The sequence below is a fragment of the Agelaius phoeniceus genome, chromosome 4 (genome assembly GCF_051311805.1).
Source record: "Agelaius phoeniceus isolate bAgePho1 chromosome 4, bAgePho1.hap1, whole genome shotgun sequence".
Classification (NCBI taxonomy): domain Eukaryota; kingdom Metazoa; phylum Chordata; class Aves; order Passeriformes; family Icteridae; genus Agelaius; species Agelaius phoeniceus.
In genome coordinates, this window is record NC_135268.1 from 59,792,058 (window position 1) to 59,805,620 (window position 13,563).

The following is a 13,563-nucleotide window of genomic DNA, read 5'->3' on the forward strand; positions in this document are numbered from 1 at the left end:
CCTATGCTTTCTTTTTTTAGAAAGCCTACTAATGTTGATGATCCCTTTTATCCAGCTTTATTCCTGTTACTTTCCTTTTTTACATAAACACTTGGCAATATATCTTCTGCTGGTTAAGGACATTATGGAGTCAGGTATTGCTTTGGAAAAAAATTCTCTTTGAGGACTATACTAGTTATGTTACCTTACAGTAAAGACACAGTAAAACTCCCTAGAATATTAATAACATGAAGCTTTGAATGAACTAATTTCTTTGTTTAAAGTTCTCAATCTTTTAATGATAAGATGCCCCTTCTTATATTCAGAGCCATAGCAGAGGAAGCTTTCCTAAAGTGAAATTCTCCTTTGTCTCTGTTTTAGGTAGCCATGTGCATAAAAGTATGCTGAAATGAAACCTCAGTCCATCTGCTTGTAGTGAGGCTGACATTGTTTCAGCAATCACAAAAAAAAAAATGTTGAGGGCTGGAATAGAGAGTCAGCATTGTCCATAGTAAAAAGCAATATAAAGTGTGTGGTAGGCAGTGGGGAAAGCTATACAGTAGTATAAACCTTCTGGCTCTAGTGAATCCATGGTTCTCAAATAGCCAGTAGAACTAGTGATTTTTATTTCCAGGCTCATGCTGAAGGTTGATGTCTCTCTTGAGTAACAGGATTAAGAGACCAATGGTGTGATATTTTGGGGAGTGAAAAGTGCTCTCCTACTGGTACCTGAATATTTCTGTCCTGTACTGTTTTACTTTTGAGTTTGCTCTGGAAAACAGCGATGACTTAGTTTCACAAGGGTGGTTTCAATGAGGACAGAAGGTTCCACGGCCATGCACCTCCTATGCTGTGTGTTGGTGGCATCCATGCTGGTGAGAGTGGAGATGTGCTGCCAGGCCCTGCATTTATTCCTCAGGCATGCTCAAGTCCCTGGTTTGTAGAAGTTTACATCTGAGATTACTTTAACAAAGTTGGTATGCTGCAAGGAAGGGAAGTTTGAGAAATTCTCACTAGAATAACATTGTCTTACATCCAGTTATTGGTATGGGTTGTAGGTTAGGACAATAAGTAAGATCTTCAGAATAATGTTTTGGCAAGGTTCAAAGTGGACCTTTGAGATTGGAGGGCATTGAGAATATGGCTGGACACATTTGTTTTCCCTTATGTGTCTGCTAATTTCATTCACATAGGTTTAATGCACTATTAATGTTTATTTTTTCCTAACAGGAGGTTGTTTGTAGGCTATCAATCATGATTATTATATAAAGATTTAAATGTTTGGAGACAGGTCTATGAGAATGTTATTTAATTAATTTTCTTGTGACCTAAATCAGATGGAAAAGCTGAAATACTGGTTAGTCTCTGGGCATAGTAGGAGAGGTTATGATGCCACCTTGGGAAGAGGTACAGAGGTACAGACTGGTGGCAAGCACAGTGGCAAGGATGACATTAATGTGAAGGTGAGTTAGCAGAGATGTCACATAGCTTTGTCTACACAATTAGTAGGTGAGGCAAAATGGTACTTTTGAAAACTGGATAAGTCAATTTGAGTTGGGTAGCAGGGTTTGAAAAACCTCTTTGGTCGTGTTATAAAAAGAAGCCTCAAACAACTGAAATTGTCTTTGTTAGTTTTCTACTGAGGAGACTCTACAGTCTGAAGGACAAAAATTTTTATGCCTTTATAAGAATTATTTTGACTTTAAAAAAAATCCTATTTCTTTACAATGAAACTAAATTTTTTTTATTTATTTAGCTCCTTGCATAAGAGTAATTGGCACTTACTAAAAAATTTGTGAAAACCCAGAAGGTCAAGCAAAGTTGTAATGTAAAGAACAGGAAGATAAGAAGTTTCTTTAACACTTCAAGTGATATGATATGGAAGCATGGAGGCTGACAAGTTCTTAGTAAAGAAATTAGAGTCCTTTTACAGACCAATCCATGATTGCTGTATCATAACTAACATACAGAAAGAATGAAGCTTTTACCAGACACACTAAAAGTTTGGTTTTGTATCAACAGGTAAGGAACAGTGCTGGCTGTATTTTCAGTGCCTGACTAGAATGATAATAACAATTATTTCTCAGGGATTGTTTTACAGAGAATTTAAAGATGTATGGTATGTGTATCATATAATTGGCATCTGTATTGCCTCAGGACTGAATCAATGTAATCCAAGACTGCAGCTACATAAACTTCCCCTCTCCTATAAGGGAAAGTTTTCTTTGGGTGATGGTAGGCTGCAGAGCCATGATGAATTGCATAAATATTTAACTATTTTGAGGCTGAATTGAATAAGAAAGACTTCATTAATTTCAATGGTATCTTAAAAATTTTATTTATTTTGGTTTGGAAATAAAGATGAAAAAAATTAGGAAGAAAAATAGATATTCTACTCATGCATTTCTGTGTCACTCTGCTACAGAGAATTGTTTTTATAGCAGTACTTTTGCTATTTATCTCAGATGCAGATTTACCAGATATCAGGACAGAAAAAGTGGGAAGAAAAATGTCCTTGGCACAGCCTTGTACAATCTTGTACAATCCTCAAGTGCCCCACATCACTTGAGGCAGTAGCTGGCACAGGCCTGTCCCTACTGCTGTCTCCTCATTATCAAAATAGCTGGAGAAAGCACAAGACTTCTGGATACACACCAGAAGGCATTTTCAAACTCTTCCTGTCTATTAGGGAAAACAATGGATTTTAAGAAGGCAATGAGGAAGGAATATTTTAATCGGGTATGAATATCCATTGCATAGTACAAAGGGTTTAAAGAACATTCCTGAAAAGTGGTGCCATGAAAGCCCTTCTGCCACTGCCAGACATGCACTGTGACTTTCCAAGTTAGGGTTTTCCTCCTTTTACATGATGTCCACCAGCCCATTCTTATTTGGTGTCATATTTTGCACTCCATCCTGCTGGATTTCCTCACCCATGTTGGTGCTCTTGTTCTGGCCCTGTCTGCAGCTCCTTGGCTCCCACAGAGCCCAACACAGTTTGCTTTGCTATCTGTCCAGTTATCCTGACAACAAACTCCACCAAAGCTGGCTGTGTTTCACACTGAATCCTGCAAATGCCTTTTATTGGGAGTTTACAGCACCCCTTGAGCCAAGCTTGCTTATGATATCTGTATTTAGGACCTGTGTCTCTCCCAGGCATGAATACCCCCTCATCTCTTGCTACTTCTAACTGCAGAAATCTTCTCTCCCTCACAACCCAGCTTCTCACAATTAGGTCTAAAAGTGACCTTGCCTGAGCTGATGGGCATGGGCAACTCCACAAAGAGAAAGAGCAAACTTTTCTGCAGTTCAATTCAGCTTGTTTGCAATGCTTCAGCTCTCCATTTCCCAGGAATAAGGAGGAAAACTAATCAATAATTCCAAACATATAATCACCACCATGCAAGCAGTCATTGCCTTTAAACCCTCTCCCATCTACTCTATCTAATCCCCATATTCCTACTGACATAAAATAGACTCCACTCTCCTCCCAGGACTGTCAGAATGGAGGAAGCATTCAGTGATGGGGATAAAGGTGGGAGCAGCCCTTACAAGGTTTCTCTCCTTCCCTAAGAGGTATCACCCTGCATCATTAGGGATTGAGAATTGCTACTTTAAGATGAGCTGCAATAAATTCTGTCTTGATTATTGCCTCATTTCAGTTCCAAACTATCAATATCAACATATGGCTTAAACACCAGTAAAGCAGAACACAAATCCATGGATAACTTCATTTGTTGTACAAATGTTAGTGAAATAGAAACAAAAAAGACTTAGTGATTGACATCTTTGGAGAGTATGTGTATTTTAAAGTCACTGTTATTCCAGTAGTATCTAAAATGCAATAACAACAGTAAATTTGACTTAATGGGAGACAAAAGTGGCAGGTGAGTACTCTGAATGTGGATTCCTGTATTTTCCCCCTTCTGGCTGCTGAAGGTTAACATGCTGAATCATAGGAATTTTGAGGTCTTGGTAGTTGTTTTGCTCATTTCAGTCCATGACATCCCTGACTTATGCCTCAAATCTTAAGATTTGTAGAAAATCTTCATTAGGCTTAAAGGTGTTCCACTTCAGTAGAGTCTTTGGCATAAGCAGTGTGTCAGGTGTCAAAGGAAAATTAGGAGAATAGTTTTGAATGTTCCATGAAACCTCTGGAAAGCCAGATAAGACAATACTCAAAGGTAGGAGGAAAAGGCAAAATGCACAGCCTCTTTATGGTGGCTACATGATAACTCATCAATAACAGCCTCCTATGCCTTCTTTGGGTCCTTGACACAGTTTTTGCCCTGTGCTGTAAAATAATCCTGAAACTAACTCAGCTGTAATCTTAAATCAAAGAAGAACGCTTGGGAGATAATAGTTCAACAACAAAAAAACCCAAAATCCTTAACTTACATGGAGAATCAGCATGCACAGGTATCTCCTTTGAGTCCAGAAGTACCTTGTTTGGATCTGCAATTTTTTTTTTTTTTTAATGTGAAAAGTACCAGTAACTTTTTATACAAAAAACTTCTTAAAAGAAGAACCTTAAAAGATGGATCTGATCACTTGGACTCAGTAACAATCTTCCTAGGTCATAGAGTATTTTTAATTAACCTGATGTTCCAGTTATATTAATTACCCTTGTAGTTCCAGGTTAAGGCAATATTCACTGTTTCCCCACCTCAATTTAAAAGCAGTGATGCTTTGCACATCACACCACAGTGCTTCTGTTATTCCCATGGCTCAGGAACATATTGAAAAAAAATTCTGTAAACACATGTTTAAACTGGGAAGTATTTTCAGATGAAAGACACTATGGAAGGGGAAAGTCTTCTCAGAAAAAGGAGAAAAACCCAAACCCTAAAATGAAGTATCCGTGAGCATTACCAAAAGTTCAGCCTTACCACTAAATACAGCCTTTATAATTGCTTGCTGAATGAGAGCAGGGCATCAGAACTCCATCCTATATAAAGGGTGATGTCTGTGCACACCATTTGCCTATTATTCCTAAATGGAGAGTCTGAATGCAATTTGAGACCATCTGAGGCAAAAAGGAGAGTCCATGGCTCGGTGACAGTCTGGGCTCAGCAAAGCTGGCCTGGGTGGGGCTCCAGGCTAGCAGGGAGCTGCCAAACAAGATCACTGAGAGAGCAAACCACGCTGGGAAGTGAGTCTTACAGGCTTTCATAGCCCATACACTCTTTCATTAAATAACTCTGAATTGTCCCTAAGCCAGTCCTAGAGAGTTAGTGGTTTGGTAGCCAGCCAGCATCTTGTTACAAACTTTCTGGCACAAACTAGTAATGTTTGTAACAAATTATATGGATGTGTTAACCTATGGAATTTGGAAACACTTGCTTAGAGGTCCCAAAAGACGATGAACTTCAGTACTCTCACAACTTATGTCATGAAGATCTTTCCCAAAAAAATATCATCAAGACTTGTACTCAAGAAATAAACCAGAAAATTGTATGTTTGATTAACTGCTGCATAGTGTCTTTTTATTTTTCCAGATAGTGGGATATCCATAAGCAGGTTATGAGTGTCTCATGTATATATGAAAATACTTTTCCTCTGGATTGATTATAAAAATTTGCATTCACATGGCAAAATTCAAAGATTGTTGCTTAATAGCAATTTGTAATGTAAGTCACAGGGTGCTGTTTTTCTACATATTTTCCATAATTGCGTGGATAAAGAAGAAATTCTGAAAAGGCTGTTTCAAGACAAAAAACAGGCTTCCTGTCAGTAGACAGATGCCTTACTGGACTCCGTGGTGTCCTCAGTGGAGCTCCAAAGGCTCTGTACAGTGGTAAAATCCATGCTAGGTCATGCAGCTGCATTCTAGCGCCTCTAGCTTGAAAACTGGGTTTGGCAAATTATTGTAGCTATGACTGAATTTGGGGCCTGTGCCCCTAAAGCACTTGTGACTGTCTCTTTCTCACAAGAGAAGAAAGTTTTCCTGAAATGAAGACATGTTATAAAGCATTCCCTATAATTCTTGGCACAGTAATTTCTTATGAGTAGGAAGGACAATTACTCTCACGGTGTTTTGCAGCGATCCGGCTCAGAGAAAATCATCCCGGCTGGCTGGGGGCACTTGTCCCGATAGCCAGGCCTCAGGCCAGCGCCTCGGGCAAACGCCCAGCGCTACAGCTGCAGGCGCTGCCTGGTGCGGGACGAGACCGGTTATGGGCTGCGGCCAACTGGAATGAGAGGGTGTGCTCCAACTGGGGTGAAGCCTGATTTATTACAAATCCAGGGAAGACTAGCATTCAAAGAGACCAAGGGAGGGGGTTACATGAGCTTATAAAGGGTGAGGGAGGCAGGGGTGGAACCAGTTCAGGAGCGAATGGGAATCCAGAGAGGAGTGGGGCACAGGGGATTGACAACGGGAAAACACCAATTGTGACAACAGGAGGGAGGGGCTCCGGCCCCTAAACCAATTACTCCGAGACCTAGACAGAAGTTTCTAGAGGAAAAGGTGGTGGCAGGGAGTGACTGGCAGGGCACTGGGGTGGGGTTGAGGAAAGGATACATTTGATCTCTTGGGAAACTGGGGAGAAGATTAAAAAGACACAATGATCATTATGACAACTGAGGTGGAGTTAGAGTGACAGACATTAACAGGGAGGGGAGGGAGAACCAGGGCAGAACCATTCTAACACAGGGGAGACCGGAACAGACCAACTTACACAAACAGAACAGTGTTTGGAGGCCACCATGAACATTGGAGCCCAGCGTGTGCGCTGGGATTTGAGGTTTTGACTTTGATTTTACTGGAGAACTGGTCGGTGTCTACCTCACTGCAGCTTGTAAGAAAAGGCTCTACTGCCCCAAAGCCATGCTTTAGAAATAGTATAGTAAAGGTATCCAGAGTGTCTCATAGTACCTTCTGAGGCAGCAGGAGAGTTTCAGAAGGGTTCTTATGGATTTATACAAATCACTCAAGGCTCAAACAAAACACATGGAAATGTGGTGGCATTTGGTAACATATATTAAGTATTCTGATTTATCCCACAGCAAAGGTAGGCACTTCTTTTTGTCATCCTATTAGTCAATTATAGTTCATTATTGATATGATGGAACTTTATATGGCTTTTTATGTGGCATATGTAGTTGGGGGTTTTTTTGCGGGTTTTTTGGTTGCTTTTTTTTTGGGTTTTGTTTTTTTTCTGTTTTGGTTTTTTTGCTTGTTTGCTTTTTGTTTTTAAATTTCTGCTTGTAGAGGTCAGTAGATGTAATTATTTGTGCGGCTAATTCATGAGTCATTGTTTAAGAGATGAGGATGATGAGTCACTTTGACAAAAGCTATTAATACGTGCTCAGCACTATATTTTAAGGTCTTGGAAGAATTAGTCCCCTTTCCTTTCACAAGTAAATTTAATGTTGTAAGTCTTTTACTAGGTTAGCTGTTATGCCAGAAGCACATAATTCACAGTATTACCCTCTGTGAACAAGTTAACATAAGAACTAAGAGAGAGTTTTAAATAAGACCTGACTTACACAACACATGCGAGAGGATACGTGACCTAGTGATGGTGTCTGGGAACCATCTCCTCTCTCTTTCATTTTCTTTTCTTGTTCAGCTTTTTTCCCCTCCCCCTGTATTGCACATGGGCTGTTCATAGTCTCAGGCTGTGCTCATATACCCAGAGTATGGACAAATGCAAGTGCCTCTTCTTGGACCTGAGGGTGGGCAAGGCAGCTTTTGGCTGCATGTGTCAGGAGTTCCATCAGTGCAATGCTGCTGCTGAGATGACTCATTCTTTCTCCCTGTGGGATTTGTTCACTTGGGATATGCTGTAAACTATGCTGGGATGAAGAAGAGATCAGTCTGGAATTCTCAGGCGTTGAGCAAAGTCTTTGTTGGTCCTTGTAGATCTACTTTTTGGACTCTTGTGTGCAGGGACTGCATCCTGTGACGGCAGCCCACTGGGGAGCTGCACAGACCTGCATAAAAACTTGTGCAGGAGGGACATCTGCCATTGGCCTGCTACACCCCTGCTTTGTGAAGGCCAGGCCCACCCCAGTATTAGCTCAGGTTTCTCAGAACCTGACCAGCAAAGTGCTGCAACCTTCCAAGGCCAGAGCATCTCTGTGAAGCTGCCTGGGCAGAAGTGCAGTGAGCAGCCAGCAGGGCTGATTGCTGCCCATGACACGGCACTGCTGAGGTCAGGGGGAGCACTGGGTCCAGTTCTGTCTTTCTCAGCACAAGAGCAGGATCAACCACACAGAGTGAGCCCAAGGGAGGGAGCACCAGGGTGGTGGGGGCTGGAGAGAGTGAGGTAGAAGGAGAAGCTGAGGCAGCTGGCTTATTTTAGCCTGGAGAAGGAACAGCTGAAGGGAGATCTCCTGGCTGCCTGCAGCTACCTATTGGGAAGCTGAATCCCGATTCTCATGAGAGATTCACAGTGAAAGGGCAAAAGGCAACAGACAGGGCTTGGAAGACAGGAAATTCCAGTTAGCTATTAAGAATTTTTTTTCACTGGAAGAGCAGGAAAATGTGAAGCAGATTGGCTGGAGAAGTGCTGGAGTCTCCATCCTTGGAGGTGCTCAGAACTCAAGAGGACAAGTCCAGAGTAAGCAGATTTAGTGCAGCAGATCTTGCAGGTATTGGATTAGAGTAACTACTCCAGTTCTTTCTACATAATTTTTTTTTTATTTCTATCATACATAACAGACCAGCACTGTTTCAAAACCAGCCCTGCACAGCATAGGTTCAGGTGTGTGACTACCACTCCTTTCCTTGTCAGACAGCATTGAATGAGTGGGAGAGGAAGAGCATTTCAGTAGATCTACCTGAAATTTCTTAATGGAAAATCCTAAACTAGCAGACAAATGGAACTCTAAAACAAAAACACACCAAAAGAAAGATAAAGTATTTTAAATTGATCAACATTTGTACAATTCTGTATAGAATTGTTAGTCTCAGCTTATGTTTCCTTTATCTGCCCTTTTTAATTACTGAACACTAACCCAAATTCTTGCATAAAAAAGTCAATGTGATGCAGGTGTAGAAATGTGAAAATATTAAAATGACTATTTTCTTTCATTTCTGCCCCTGGTTTAGGACCATTGTGATGTAATCTGATTTAGGACTTTGAGACATTGTCTAAGCCATCCTCTGAGGCAGATTTAGACTCTTTCAGGAAATGTTCTTCTCTCTGGTAAGTTTTTGTCAGAGATCTGCACACAGTTTGCTAATTCTCTTCATGCCACAGTAAACTTCATTGAAGTCAATAGCTACTCTGGCAACAAAGTAGAAAGGAAAGAGACTCTCTATTTTCAGAGCTCTAAAATAGCCACTGATCCATCCTTTGGAAAATACTGCTCTCAGGGGGGTCTGGTGAAGTGGTGTTGGGTTTCCAAATGGACAGAGAAACAGACAAGTGTATTCTTGAGCATTTCATGCTGACTCTCAGTGAAGTGACAAGGATGGCTTTCCTGGAGGGCTGGCTAGCTATAGGGGTGAGATTAAAGAGATGACTTTACCCCTCCTAAATTAGGTGCCAGAGATTACAGCCTCTCCTGTGTCAGTGCCTGCTCACTGGAACCTCTGCTGGCACCGAGCTCTGCTAATGTGGTGGCAAGCCCTGTCACCAGGGTCCCCTGCCACTCCAAAGTACGGATTTAAAGGCAATCTTGAATCCGGAAGGGAAGAAGGAAGAGAGTGTAATGCTCTGCTGTTTCAGCTGCTAATTGTGCCCAGATTAGTTAATTAGATAATTAACATAAGAATGCTCTCTTTTCATATTAGAGCATCATACATTTACAATAGAGCTGTTCATAAGTAGAGTGCTATGCTGTGGGAAACACTAATTAATTTTGCAAATTTGGACCTTTAATTGCTAAAGTGCTGTGCTTTCTCAATGTTTGTTTTAGAGTAATGTTAACTGATTACTGCCTGTTTGGAGAAGTATTTATTCTCTCTGCCAGTTGGACACATTCCTCTTGCTGTGCGACCAGAATCCCAGTTTATGTGCAATATTAACTGCACTGCACTTCAGAGGAGCCTGCAAGAGATGAGATTATCTGTAAACCCAGCTGACATTGGACCCAGTAGCTGCAAAAGCAAAGCAGCCCATCATTTCCAGTTAGGACACATCCCAGTCATATATCTCTGCAGCCTGCATACTCGATTATTGGAACAACATTCATCCTGGCTTCAAAGCAGAATCTGGAAAAACTGCAGCTGGCAGATGCAACCACCTGCTTCCTTTGCAGCAGTTCTCAGAAAACATCAATCCATGTACCAGGCACTTTGCTGGCTCCCTAATGATCTCTCAGTCAATTTTCAGGGCCTTGTGCTGAGTTCTCAGAAGCACTTATGTGAGCTGGGGAAACATCAGCAATATCTGCAGGGTCTTGATGGTCTCCTCCTCAGACTCCAGCTCCTTCTACCCCAAGAGGATTAGATCTATGGGCAACTCTGCAGCACCAGCACCATCCCCTCCACTCCAGGAGTAATTCAACAGTTATTGAACCAGAAAGAAAGCAAGTCTCAGTGGGATTCTCTTGCCCAACAACACCTGCATTGCTTGCGTAAAGGGAGACATGGGCTTGCTTCCTTCTCCAAGGCTTCTTTATGCAACACATAAAAATTTTGAGTTAGGAAATTGGAGCAGAGTTCTTCACTATCCCTTGCCCACCTAGCTAGGGTCATCAGTTGTGGCCAGTTTTGTTCTGGCGTGTATGGGGGCACACCCTTGACTATCATGAGGAAACACAAAAATCTCTAAATTAGTAAAAGGTCTGTGTATTCTCAGAAACACTTTGAGGTGAGATTTAAGACTTTTTTTTTCCTCTGGCTGACATCTGCAATAGAGCTGTAGATGCTGGTCCAAAATGCTTACTATGTTGCATAGAGGGTTTAGCTGCCTAGCTCAGGGATATTGAGACTAATCTGAACAGAAGATGTCAATGTTCAGAACTTTCTGAATCTTTTGGTGAGTGAGAGCTGACTCAACTGTATAAAAGTCTTACCTGTGACTAATCACTGGCTGAAAAGTTTCAAGTTAGCCACTCATTCAGCAAATCTGAGTCAGCAAAACTCAGATACCGAAGCTGAATACGGGGATGAGCTCTAAAGAAATGCTTTCAACCTTTTCCACTTGCTCAACTAATTTTTCCAGTAGCTTAGCCAGCTTCAACAGGGGAAATGGAACAGAAAACAATAGAAACATATGCTGAATAAATGCATGTGAAGATATTTTTAATATGAGCTTGATCATTTTGAGAAATGAGTGCAAATATTTCCATTGTGATATTGTCGCACCTTAAACCTTAGCAGCACTCCTGGAAGAAGGGGGAACAAGAAGAAAATATGTCATTAATTGTGGGAAAAAGGGTGTGGAAAGGAACCTTTAGTAGGGGAGGGGCTGTATGACAGTGGAAATTACATGATACATTTACTTGTTACTCTTTGAGCCTAAACTGCTGCTGTTTTCATTGTAGGCTTCAAGTTGCTGCAATCATTCATTGAGGTAACAGTACAAAGCTGCCAATTTGAAAACAAGACTTTGCTCAGTAGCAGAAGAAAATGAGAAATTCAAGGGTAAGTCTGAAGATTACAAGGACCTTGAAAATCCTACAGAAATTGAGCCTTTTAATTTAAGTAAGAAAAGAAATTAAGGTTCAGATTTTGCTGTCTGCCTGCTGAGTTAGTCCTATTGATTCCGGTAGGCCACACATTATTAAGTACCATAACAGGTTTTAGATAATTACAGTATTCATCCCTTGGGTAGTATACTTTTTAGGGTTTATGTCTTGAGTTTTATCCCCTAGATTATTTCTGGTGCTAGGAATTTTTTCAAGCATGAAAAGACTGAACAAAATGTTTCAAAGAAGCATCTTCAATGCTTTTTTTGAGTGCAATTATTTGGTTTTATATACCTTGTTCATCCAGTAAGTTCTAATTTTTTTCTAAGCCTTTATATTTCTGAACCAACAAGGTTCACATTTGCTCTACTGAGGGGCAGGATATGGAACTCATCTACTTTTTTCATTATATTCTGAAGATAGGTCTGCACCTAATAATACAGTTTCTGAATGGCTGCTTTCTTCTGACTTTTCCTTTACTCACAGAATTTTCCTGAAGCAAAGCCCTTCACTTATTCCAGCTCAGTGTTTACTGTGCCACCCAGTAATGTTTTCCAGTGTTTGCAGGGATTTTGGTGTTTTGAAAACATCCTCCATAATCTTTGGAAACTTGTGCTCGTTACAGTAAAGTCATCTTTAGGCATGGAGGTCAGAAAGCAGAAGACAGCCCTTCTGTTTGTATAGCAGTTCCACCAGGCAGAGCTTTCTGCAGCTGGGGGAAGTTTAGCTGGATTCCAGCACTGCAATATCTGCAGAATGCACTGCCTGACTGCAGGAAGGCTTGAGGAGATGATATCTTCTCCCTCCTGCTTTCTCCCCCTGGTTCTTGCATGTACACACGTATGTGCACTCCCTGTTGAAACACAGTTCAGCTGCTGTGTGTGTAAAAGCACCAGTCTTGTCTCTCCTGAGATTATTCATTTCCTCATGTGCATAGGCTGTTTCATGTAGCAAATGATGCTACAAGGTGCCCTGTTTGTAGTAATGCCCACAGGAGACACTTTCTGTGTTTCTCATCAAGGCTGCCTGTGCAAGAGGAGCAGAGTCAAAGCTGTTGCTTAACCAAGGCCACATCTCACAGGGGGAGCCTCTGTTCCTATTGATCTGCTGAGTTTGGAGGTAAATTTTTTTCCCCTCCACCATTTTAGTACTGTTGATAGCATTAGTGTAGGCTAATTTAAAACTAACATTAAAGAAAAAAAGGCTTTGCTGGTGTCGCTTAATTCTTGGGGAGGAATAGGCAGAAGCACAGCTCTATCAACAGGAGCTACATCACTACAAAGAGAGTTTCCCATCTGGGAAGAGTGTTTTCCACTTCTTGGTGTCAGTGAAACTTGAGTGGGAGTCCTGCAATTATTGTGGGAGTATGGGGAAAGATGTAGCCATGGAATTAATAAGGTGTTAGGATGGAAAGCATGTTCTAGCAAAGGATTGTCAAAAGTATTGATGACTGAAGGTGAAAATACAAGGCAGCTCAGAGTTAATATTTTGGCAGAACATTTCTGTATAAGTTGCAGGCTATTTATGGCAGCTTCTCAAGGAATTAGTGACCTTTGAAGAGGTGCTGAAGTGGCAGAAGCAGCAGAGTGACATTTGTTGTTTTCTGTAGTACTGATTCAGACACGCAATGTTGACTTTATTGTGACATTCTCTTTCAATATAGTTTACTCAATCACAAGAGTGCCTGGGCAACTAAATGTGTGTGTGTGTGTGTATAAAAACATGACAAAGGTATACTTTGAGAAGTATTGTTTCCTAGCCAAATATTGGATATGTGTTAATTGTTAATTCTACTTTTTTAATTCCAGAAATTTTGTTGACTTGAGAGGGCTTTGACACAGATTTTGAACCAATGGAGAGATGCCCACTTTGGTACAAATATGTTGATGGAAGAAGTTGCCATTCTCATGTACTCATCACTGTCTGCAGGGGTGATTACTGTCACCAGCAATTTCCCCGTTAAAGTCACTTAAGCTATCTTAATTGATTTTTCCTGAA

At 41.0% G+C, this 13,563-nt stretch overlaps 1 long non-coding RNA gene across 1 annotated transcript in view; it reads left to right on the plus strand.

The window, feature by feature from the left end:
• LOC143693984 (uncharacterized) overlaps positions 1-13,563 on the plus strand; it is a 130,833-nt gene that overhangs the window by 98,391 nt on the left and 18,879 nt on the right. Inside the window, exon 2 of the long non-coding RNA XR_013182156.1 lies at positions 11,422-11,521. This is a non-coding gene — a long non-coding RNA (uncharacterized LOC143693984). The remainder of the gene's footprint in view (positions 1-11,421; positions 11,522-13,563) is intronic.